We start from the raw sequence: 10,684 nt of genomic DNA, 5'->3' as shown, positions 1-10,684 counted from the left end.
TAATTAATTATTATATAAAACTCAACATATAATAAGAGGTAAGGGTAACATATATATATATATATATATTATTAAATGAAAAAAATTGTATATATTTTACTTGTATGTGTGTATTTATATTTATATTAATATTTTTCAATATTTATATCATATCCCCTTAATAGATAAATAAGATTTTGGATATTCAAATTCAAAGTGTAGCTATATTAAGAAAAAAAACTAACCTCGTGTTCGATTTAAATTATTATTTTTCACTTTTCAAATCATGTTATTGATTTCTGTTTATTATGTGTGTGTGTGGATTTAGAAAACATAATATCGTAGATTTACACTCAATTTTTTTCCTAAAATAAAAATAAAAAAAGGGGGGTTGAATCATCCCACTATGTCGATGGTTGTCTTCGTGCACTAGTGTCCAAACACATTTAAACAAACGACTAGATAGTGCTTAGCGGTTATGCAAGAGTTGGCGCATATTTTTTTTTTTAAAAAAAAGTATTTTAAATATTTTCATATTATTTTAATATACTAATATTAAAAATAATCTTTTAAAATAAAATTATTTTTTTAATATATTTTTAAATAAAAAATATTTTAAAAAATAATCATTACTATATTTCAAAACACCACTCTTAAATATGACGGCGACCACCTCTTACAGGTCGACGTGGGTTTAAGCTTGGCCTGAAAAAACGAGTAAATGAAAAGGCAATCACCTTGCCAAAGCTGTCTCCCTCGCTTGAAATCAATATTTCCTCAGAGATAGTTAGGGAAACAATAATGGAGGAGATTGATGTTCAGTACCACGTCGTCTACTGTCTACTCTTTACGGACCATATCTGTTTTATTTCTGCCACTAGCTTCATCACCTCTCATTCAACTCACGTCACATTGTTTTCATTGCCACCGGCAGACAAAGCTCATGTCTTTATCTCCTCGTAAAAGTCAAAAGACAAATTCATGAACAAATTATTACAAATTCACTCAATTAGAAGCTTTCATTACCAGCATTAACATCTTTATGTGATTGTTCCATCATGCATTTTACCATCATAATTTTGAATAACAGGAGATCACCATAATTATTTAAAAGTAAAATAATAATGAGATTTATTGCAAGTTAAAACTTTTAAAAACTAAGAATAATATTGTAAAACATTTAAAATATTCATTTTTATTCATTCAAATTGCACTTATCAAAAAGCTATTTTAACCATTTATATAAAAAAAATTATAAAATCTTAGTAATGCTGAATATATAGGACAATTTAAAAAATATCCCATTTAAATAGGGAAAACTTAAAAGCATGAAATTTTCTGGTTGTATTTCGTTAAAGATAAATATGTCACTTCTCTAAAAAAATTAATTCAAATTCAAGATTTTATCCTTAAATAAATCTTCTTCTTATCACTTGAACCAGTCCTTGAATTTTAATTTATTATCACACAATTTATATTCGCCACACAAAGGATTATGAAAGAGAAGGCACATTTGGATAGGATAAAGGCAAGGTCATTTTCTTATCCTCCAATAATAACATGAAATATGGTCAAAAACCAACTAAAGTCTATCAATCTATTAACAATAATTGGTTGTGAATTGTTATCGAAATTCACATCACTAATCCCCGTCAAAAACTGAGTTTTCATAAGAAAAAAAATATATAAATGCACAAGCACATCCACACACTACTACTTGAGCCCACGTTATCTACACAAATTTACAAGATATAACTCTAAAAAGTTAAATTTTAAATTTATTTTTTAATAAATATAAGTTTGAATTTTTTCATGAATACTAAAAATGTATATAATTATTAATTTTAAAATTAATAAAAATATATAACCTGACATGAATATTCATACCAATTAAAAAATTAAATAAAAACTCAATTCAATAACATCCTTATGCAAAAACTTTTTTATTAAATGTTAAAAATATTGATAAAACATCTCGGAATGGATGTTTACACACACGGTCATGTGCACACTTGTTTCATTGCATAGATGTCCAATTAAAAAATGACAGGATTAGATTTTTGCTCGAAGGGAGCATAAACGAGATTTCTCTTGGAAAGGTGACGTTCCAATGTATTATTGACATTTTGGATGCATGCCAAGGGAAAAAGACCTAGCAGAAGAGGGCGACATACCTCGTTTTCAAGCTCCGCTTGGGACCTTCCACAAGCATGGACAAGACAACGGTGTTTAAAACTATGTACGTGTCTAAAATTATAAAATTATAGAGATGGTGGTTAAGTGATAATAATTTAAAATTAAAAAATTTATATTATTTTAATTTTAAGTTTAAATTTTTAATTATTTATATAATGGTTATTAGAAATTTATATAATTATTATTTTAAAAATTTATAAAATTAATTATGATGCATACAAACTATTTGAACAATCATATTAATCTAGAAAAAAAGAAAAAAGACAACGGTGGTCAGTTATATTCCATCCTGCCAATGCCTGATTAAATTGCTCAGGTGACGAAGAGAGCTTGTTTTTATACACTTGATACTTGACAAACAGTATAATACCCCAGTATGCAACTAAATGATGGTAGCTAGTACGTAGAGGCCATAAATACTTTGGTTGCCATGAGTGGGCCATGAGACATCTTCATTATTGGTGTCGAGCATGTAAAATATGTACGGTCAAATTACTTGTCTTCATTATTTTTTTATTTAAACAATGCTTATCTTATATTTGACATCATTAGATTAAATTATTTATTTCATCTGAAAAATCCTTTTTATTAAAGAAAAATTATGTCAAAAGATAGTATAAAATATAGTATAAACTTATGTGTTTATACTTTTAAAATTTTCCTCTCATTTACTAAAAAACTCTTTAGTATCTGTCAAATGTATATTAATTATATTATAATTCACGTAACATAAATAAACATCAAACTAAATATAAAAAATGCTTGAAAAGATGGAAAAAAATCTTAAGTTTTATAAGGTTACATTGTGTGTTTTCTTTTTTAAAAATTTGGATTTCATTTAACTAGAAGCTTTATTCATTGAGAAATTATTATGATCAAAACAATTAAGTTATCATCAGTATCTAAAGTTTTATTTTGAGATATTTTATTTTTTTCATACCATTAAATGATTTCTTTTTTATATTGGAAAGTTTCATTTTGAGATATTTTATTTTTTCATGTAATTAATTTTTTGATTCATACCATTTCTCTTTTGTTTTATTTAAATCATTCTTTGATTATTATGTAACTTTCTTTATTATATTTTAATATAATTTAATTTTTTTGTTGCAATTATCAAGATATAATTAGTTAAAAAAACTTTATTTATAATTTTACAATCTAAATTTATATTATATTTTTTATATCATATCAAAAAAAAATATTTTTATCAACCTTGTACACAATTTAAGTATTTGTTCACCCATCAAAATGTAATATTTTTTGTTTGGTGTGTCGTCACTGTATTTATACACTCATTTTAATTAGTTTGGTGGTGATATTCCTCGTCGTCTGAAGAAAAAAAATATTTAAAGGTTTCTCGACACAAGTACCATGTACAAATTTACTCAGTAAATTAAACTTACAGTTGTTCTTGCGTGTTTTTCCTTTCTTTCTTTCATTCTATCGCCACAATTTCAAATAAACACTTGAGTACTCCACCATACAAACATGCTTTTACCGAACAAGTCAATGGAAGCTTGGTGGTGATATATTTCACACAAATATTAAAAGGGTAAGAAAGAACTCCTCAGAAGATGTTTGTTTTTTAAAAAATAATTTTTTAAATTTTTTTATATTTATTTGTTATTAAAAAAGTTGGTTAATAAAAAATATTTTTCGATCAACAAAAAACACTTTTCAGTCAACAAAAAATACTTTTCAGTCAACGGGAAACACTTTCTGGTCAACGAAAATATTTTTTAGTCAAAAAAAAAATTAGCTTGATTTTCAGGAAAGTATTTTTATTTTTAGCTGTGTTTATTTTTTGAAAAGCGGTTTCTGGAAAAATACTTTCCAAACTTTCTTGTACTTATTTTTCAGAAAGTGGTTTCTAAAAAGTCACTTTCCAAACTTTCTTGTATTTGTTTACTGTTAGAAAAGTTAATAAATGAAAAACACTTTCCAGTCAAAGAAAAATTTGACTTGATTTTCAGGAAAGTGTTTTCCTGAAAAATTTGGGAGGAAAACACTTTTCGGAAGTTGTGAAAAATTTAGAAATGTCATTATTTGCTGATTATATCAAATTTGATCCTCAAACTTTTGATTGCTATATATATTTTGTTTTGAATATTTATTTTTCAATTTCATTTCTTAAAATTTAATTTTTATATTAACTTTGGTCCTCATTTTTATAATTGTTATTTGCTTTTCTCCTATTATTTTTTTATTGAATTTTTTTTTCTGTCAAATTTGGTACTCATTCTTTTGATTGTTGTTTATTTTATTTGAAATACTTTATGAAATGTTAATTATTATTATTTTAATTTCTTCATCTTTTTTTTTAAATTTGATCTTTATTATTTTGATTATTATTTATTTTATTTGAGATAATTTATGAAAAAAAATTCAATTTCATTATTGTTCAACTTTTTAATTTGTAAGATTTATTCGTTATTATTTTAATAAACTTGAGAAAAATAAAATATTAATAAATTATTTTTCATAATATAACCAAACACTGAAAAGTGTTTTCCAATTTATTTTCCATAACGCTATCAAACATAAAAAAATACTTTACTTTTCAGGAATTTATTTTTCTCAAAATTCACTTTTCAAAAGAAAACAACTTTCCTGCAAACAAACGAAGCCTTAACTTAAATGCTATATTAAGTTGACAAAGTATACATCTTGTATCGCATACTGTTTTACATTATTTTCATGAAAAATAAATTTAATTTTTTAAAGTAATTTTTTCAAATAACATTTGGGCACTATTCCATAATAGAAAAGATAAAGAAAATTAAGATAAAAAAACAAATAAAAATGAAAAGAGATATAATTATATTTGATAATAGTGCACAAGATATCATAATTGTTTTTATACCATGTTAGGTTACGGCGGACAAAATAAAATAAAATAATATTATATTTAAGTATATATTATTGTCAGACTTGTATATTTTAAAAATTAATTAGATATATATTTTTTATTTTAGTTTAGTTTATATTGAGTGTTGAAATTAATAATTTTATAATAATTCTTATTATAAAACATGGACTTGCTCGATGATTTGACCCAGGGTTTGGATTAGTCTAAGTTTAAAAAGGAATTATAAAGGAATAATTGACTTAACCTAACTCAATCAAAAACCCGAATTGAATTGAGATAAAACAAAGGTCAAAGACATGTTGATTTTTTTTAAAAAAAAGGATCAGCCTAGCTTGATATTTTAAATCTATGACTTGAGTTTTATTTTAGATTTATATTATAATTGAATGTTAAAACAATGATGATAACTACTTTTAACCATATATAAACTTGGGTCATCCTAAATTGATTATTTTGACCTGTGACCAGGCTTTACTTTTAGTTGATTCTCGACTTGAATTTTAAAACTATAACAATAATTATTTTTATCCATGCATTGACCCGAGTAAGCATAAGATAACCCTCTCGACTCATGATCTTGATCGTGTCTTAAGTTGATCTCAGAGTTGGATTTTAAAATTATATTAATAACTACTTTTATTTTTATGTTGATGTGGGTTAACTGATGTCAACCTTTTAGACTAGTGATTTGGGTTTTTCTCGAAATCAATTTTCAAGTTGAGTTTGAAAACTATGATAATAACCACTTTTATGATTTTGTTGACAATGGTTGACTCTCCCAACCTATGACCCCACCCCTCACTAACTTTGAAATTGATTTTTAAAACTATGATAATAATTATTTTTGTTATTACATGATCCAAGTTAACCTTTTTGACTCATGACTCGAGTCTTACCCTTGATTGACCTTCAAATTAGGTTTTTAAGCTATTGACTCGAGTCTTACCCTTGATTGACCTTCTTTAAGCTAAGATAATTATCAATTTTATTTTTATATTGATCTAGATCAATCCTCCAAACCAATAATTCGAGTTTTGTCTCGAATTAACCTTTAAGTTGGATTTTAAAATTATGATAATAACAATTATTATACTTATATATTTGAGTTTGGTAATTTTAAAATTAAGAGTTATTTAAAATGATATTTTAGAAATAAAACATGAAAAAATATTTTATTTGGAGAAATGTCTCTTTTGTAACTCTTATTTTAAAAATATAGAAATTCACTTTAAAATTATCTTAGTAATATATTTATTTATATGCCTCTATTTTTTAATTAAATATATATATTTTTAATTATCATTATCTTTTTTATGTTGAGATAGTAACTGAATATTATCTTAAAAACACATGATAGTAAAGCAACCAAAACCATTAATTGAGTAAGTAAGGCAAAATCTATCGTTTGAGTTTAATTGAGTAAGCAGGGCCAATATGTCAGATGCATGGGTTATTAAGCCTCACGTGGCCTAACGAGTCATCCAGAGATCTGTCTAATCTACCACCCCTGGTCGAACCTGAATTTAAAAAAAAAAAAATCAATTCAGAGTTTACATGATTTGATTCAATTAAATTAACAAGTTGATTTTATGACCCCAATTATTTGATCAAAAATTAATAAATATTTAAAAAAAATATCATTTTTTTAATTGATTAAAACTAATCAGCTGAATCCATTAACTTATATAATTTAAAATTTATCGCAAGAGTTTAATTATCTGCATCAACACATTCTCCAATAAAAAATAATAATTTTAAATGATCTAAAAATAAAAAAAATTATTTTAATAAAAACATTTTAAATTATTATCATTATTATCACAATTCAAAACATATCCTTCAACCCTGAAACACTAGAAGTTTAGCAGACCGGCATGGCCCTGCCCTGTTATAGTGGGCAGCAACCACTAACGAGAACATTAGGATTCTCTTTATATACATGTGTGAGTGAAGAAAAGTCCGTACTTCTCCAGACTTCGATAACAAGGAGGCCTTATAACTTTTCTTGACAAAGCAGTGCCCTGACTTTGTCTGAATTTACTTTTAATGTCCCTTTTACTTTGTTAGCCAGCTACGTGATTGGGACGCGAGGTCGGTGGGGATCGCAGCATGTGAGTCATTATGTTTCCAGACCATGATTAAACCATTTGACCTTTTCAGATGCGGACCATTTCCGACAGGTTCATGGCTATGGTTGGTGTTGTTTAAATTATTTTTAAAATGTTTTTTATTTAAAAATATATTAAAGTAATTTTTTTATATTTTACATAGTATATCAAAATTATTCAATTTAGAAATAATAATAATAAAAACCCAACTGGGCGATACTAACAAACGGCTAAAAAGTAAAATGTGGTTCTCTTGTTTTCGTAAAAAATGAAAACATGTAATTTATTGGCTAGTTTTCAGTCTTTCAATGTAGGAATGCAGAAGGCTTTGAGTGGGAGCAAATAGTAGGGCTAATATAAATAATAAATATTTTTTTATAAAAATATACAAAGACATTAGCTTTTGTAATTATACGAGGTTTTCTTGAACTTTTAGGTAGGTTGGTAACGTGGTTGCAGTTAAAATTTTCTTGAAACCACAAATATAAACATTTAGTTAAAGAAAAAATGCAGTTTGATGCCGGTAGAATCTACCAAATATTCAGTTGTGGTAGAAGTTTTGGGGAAGCAGCATTTTGTTGCTTTTTGTGGGGAGGAACTGCTGAATATCTATGTTTCACTGTTGTATTGTTTATATAAATAGTTTTTCTATAAAAAAAATTAATGCAGTTAATTTTTTTTCCTTTCAGTAGTGAATTTTAATTTATTCATGGTGTTCATATAAATAATCTTTTTAAAAAAATCAATACAGTTAATTAATTTAACTCACACCGTTGAAATAAATATAAACAATATTTTTTATATATAAAAAATTAGTTTAAAATGAATTATATTTATTCATACTGTAATCTTAATTTTACTTCTGATAATATTTTATCTAATTTTATTATACATTCAAAAAATTATAAAAACTATAGTTATTGTCTAAATAATTTTGTATGTAGTAGAATTGTAGATAATTTTATGAAATAGTAAAAAAATATATAAAGTATGATTTGCACATTCAAAAAATTATAAAAACTATAGTTATTGTCTAAACAATTTTGTATGTAGTAGAATTGTAGATAATTTTATGAAATAGTAAAAAAATATATAAAGTATGATTTGTTTCATGATATAATAGCAATAGTTAAATTTATAATATTTAAATTTAAATTATAAATATTAATGTATATTTTTTAAATTATTTTATAACATTAATTTCAAAAGCATTCTTAACCAAACACAGTATACTATTTTTTGTTCAACCTTAATTTCAACTATAATTTTAATCAAATATATATTTTTCTAACCCGAATTTTAATCAAATATATATTTTTCCAACCCGACTTTAACTAAAAATACTTTTTATAAAATAATTTTTTTAAAATCACAACCAAACCAACCACTACAATATCAAATACACCCTTAGTTCAGTAATTTTTAGAGCCCATAGAGCAAAAAAGTTATTTTTCAAAGTAATTGTTATTTAAATATATATTAAAATAATATTAATAGTATTTTTAAAATCAAAAATCAAAAATAAAAAAATAATAATTTAAAAATAAAAAAATTCCAAAAACTTCAAAAAAAATAACAATATGATGTCGATGCCAAACATGGTCTTGCCCTCGAGCAGCTTACACGTTGCTAGAATGGCAGAGGCCACCATCACAGAAGTAGGAGATCTACTTTCCCATGAAAATCTATTAAAGTGAATTCTGCTTTCTCACTTTTGCCTCATTGAAAATCGACCTTTCCCCATGAAAACCTGTAAAAGTCAATTCTCCTTCCTCACTTTTGCCTCATTGATGGCTACTAGCATTAAACCCGTGCTCATTTTATAAGCTACTAGCATTAAACCCGTATTGAAAGTTTAAACCAGGGAGAACTTCGGGGAAAGGAAGGGGGTGGAATAATGGCCTTTTTATTTATTTATTTAGTTTATTAGGGTGTGATCCCTCATTATTGGTGTAAGAGGTCACTTTTCCTTTACTGTTCTTTCGTATATATATAAAAGTACATATATAAAAGTAATTTTCATGCTTCATGTCGCTTCAGCAAATTCTTTATTATTGGTCTCCTTTCTTCAAATATAAGTTTCAATCATGCAGGAAACAACTTGATTTTCTCCCCCCTATCACTCTACTAATTTTTTTTTTAATTAACATAGTTATGCGGACTAACTTGCATATATTATCATTAATTCTATATATTATAAAATTAATAACTATATAAATTTTTAGTAATTATTATATGAGCAACTAACAATTTAAATTTAAAACCATAAAAAAAATCTTTTGATTCCAAACTCTTAAGATATACCCATCACCTAGATAATTTACTTTACTACTTGATACAAGTGATGAGGTTGCTATAACAAAAATACTTAAGTGAAAAAATGAATCATAGGACAAATTCATTTGATATGACGATAATAATTTTTTTTTTAATATATTAAAATAATATACCTTTATTTTTTAAATTTTATTTTTAATATTACCATGTTAAAATAATTTTAAAATATAAAAAAATTAATTTGAAATAAATAAAAAATTTTATTTTTTTAAATATTTTTAAAACACAAAGAAAATAATTAGACTCTAGAATTGTCAAAATAACTTTGTTCTTTTAGGAGTTGTAAATACATGTAAAGTGTGTTATTATTATTTTTTCTAAAATAAACGTGTCATTTACACTCATCTCGAATAAATGTGACGTATTAATCTTTACAATAAACAACTTTGTTCAATGTATCAAACATATCGGAAGGATATTAAACATCGAGGAAGGATATTAAACATCAAGATGCAGAAATTTAGTTGATTTATTTTATAAATTCAATTAAAAAAATATACTTCTTGTTATTGTGTATTTGAAATTCACAAAAAAACTATTGATTATTTTACAGTATAATTATGTTTGTTTTTTAAATAATTTTTCAAGTTAGAATGTATATTCATAATTTGTTTATCTTTAAAAAATTAAAAAAAATTAAAAAAAGATTAATTTAAAATAAATAAAAAAATAATATTTTTTAAACACTTAAACAAAAAGATATACCGATGAAGTCATGTTTTCGATCCGTGATTAGTTGTTTCATTAACTTGGATGAGTATTGAAACTGAATATCGTAATATATGGGTTTTAGCAAACCATCCGTTTCAAAATTTATGCATGCACAAGGAAATAAATTATTTTCCTAATTCATTAATTAGTTTAGTTGATTTTCCTATGATAGAGTGTCTTTGGATAGTTTATTTTATTTTGACATGATATTATTAAACTTGAGATTTTTAATTGAATTTTAAGAGGGTCATCCAAATTCAAATTAATCATTAAAAAATATTTATTTATTACAACTTCTCATAAAATGCAAGCCCTAAGTTACTATACAGAGAAAAAATAGATTTATATACCAGCACTTGGTGACAGCTCAAAATTAAAGTAAATAGACATGCCATGTGCAATGTAAGGCTTTCACTTTTAATTTAATGAAAATAGAAATATACGATTTTTTTATTTCAGATAAATTGTTGATTTTTTATAT

The sequence above is a fragment of the Populus euphratica genome, unplaced genomic scaffold (assembly GCF_000495115.2).
Source record: "Populus euphratica unplaced genomic scaffold, PopEup_1.0 scaffold204.1, whole genome shotgun sequence".
Lineage (NCBI taxonomy): Eukaryota > Viridiplantae > Streptophyta > Magnoliopsida > Malpighiales > Salicaceae > Populus > Populus euphratica.
Note: the sequence above shows the minus strand (reverse complement) of the source record.